Raw genomic sequence first — 1,658 nt, 5'->3', positions numbered from 1 at the left:
AGACGGCGCCCCAAACTCTTACACACCCTTTTAAAGCGATATCCCCTCCCCCTACCCCTTCCGCCCCACCCTCGGTTAGGGGCTGGCCCCGGGCCTGAGTTAATCGCTAGCACCTCTGGTTTTATTCAGTCCCCGCCACCTCTATTCCACCCCCCCCCTCCTTTCAGGGAACCGAGTTAGCTGCTCACCCAGCCTCCCCCCGCACCCCCTCGCCACACACACACACACACACACACACACACACACACACACACACACACACTTGCTCTCCACACCCCGGTTCGGGCCCCAGTTCTCGGTAAAGGCGGCCCTCGGTAAAGGCAGCCCTCGGTATGTCCAGGACCCCGACCCACGCCAAGCTCGCTGCACGTGCCAGGTCGGCTAACACACTGGGGTGCTGGACTCACCCCCCTTCCCCCCAAAGTGAAGTAACACTGAAAGGCAGGGTAGGGGTGGCAAGAGGAAGGAGGTGAGGAAACGCCACCATAGCCCTGGTGAAAGCAGCCTTGACCCGAGGATGCATGTGAGCACGTGTCCTAGCCGACTGTACGGGCAGCGTGTCCACCGCAGCACCGCTCCCGGGGAGGAAGCCTGGCTGGCGAGCAAGGCGTGAGCCCGAGGGGCCTGCGAGGATGCGGACGAAGGACCGGGGGTGGAAGTCAGGGGCCTCGGAGGAAAGAAAGGGGTGGCATTTGCAAAGGGGTAGGGAGGGTGAGCTCAGCCTCCCCCCTCCCCTCCCCCTCCCGGCTATTTCCTAGAAAGCTGTATCAGTGTGGCCACGCTCGGCGCAGACGCCTCGGTCGGCTCGTCAGCAGATACAGGGGCGCGGAAGCGGGTTTCTCCTGCGTGGCCGCTGGCCACGGAGGAACCGTGGCAGCCCCGTCCCCGCCTGCAGCGGCTCTGGGCGCCTCGCCTTGCCTCCCAATAGCGCCCCCAAGAAAGGACGGTTTCAGCTCAGGGTCACATTCTACCACGTCGGAGAAGCTGCCTCCTCCCTCCAACCCCCCCCCCCCCTTCTTCCTCGCCACACACTCGGTGTGCGTGTGGAGGCGGCGGGGGGGAGTAGGGGGGGGGTGATGCAGGGAGGACGTTTTACTGGGCTTTTCAAACACCTTGGAAATGATCAGGAACTTACATTTCAGGGATATAACCTGTATCTCTGGTTATGCGAGGTAGCAATTTTCTGAAATCGCACTCTTTTATTTTTTACTTAAGGAAACTATTTCTAAATTGTCCCAGTTCGCCCCTTCTTCAAGGGCTCTACCCCTCACCCCCGAATCTTCAATGCGTGGGCAGGAGTGATAGGATGCGTTTTGAAGCAGCCAAGTTGGAGGGTCGTATTTTGCTATGATACAGCTACAGAGTGTGAGAAATTAAAGGGAATAAATAAGAATCGGGGCTTTTTGTGGGTTCCCCTATCCGGGGCCCCTGGCATGCGGGGCTGGATGGAGGGAGAGCGCCTCGGAGAGCTGGGGGGGGGGGGGAGCGGGGCGGGGGACCGCGTTTGAAGTTAGGTCGGGCCAGCTGCTGTTCTCCTTAATAACGAGAGGGGAAAGGAGCGAGGGAGGGAGAGATTGAAAGGAGGAGGGAGGGACAGGAGGGGAGGGAAGGGGAGGAGGAACCAGAGAGGGGAGCGCGGCGAGAGGGAGGAGAACTGC

Source organism: Myotis daubentonii, chromosome 2, assembly GCF_963259705.1.
Source record: "Myotis daubentonii chromosome 2, mMyoDau2.1, whole genome shotgun sequence".
Taxonomy (NCBI): domain Eukaryota; kingdom Metazoa; phylum Chordata; class Mammalia; order Chiroptera; family Vespertilionidae; genus Myotis; species Myotis daubentonii.
Note: the sequence above shows the minus strand (reverse complement) of the source record.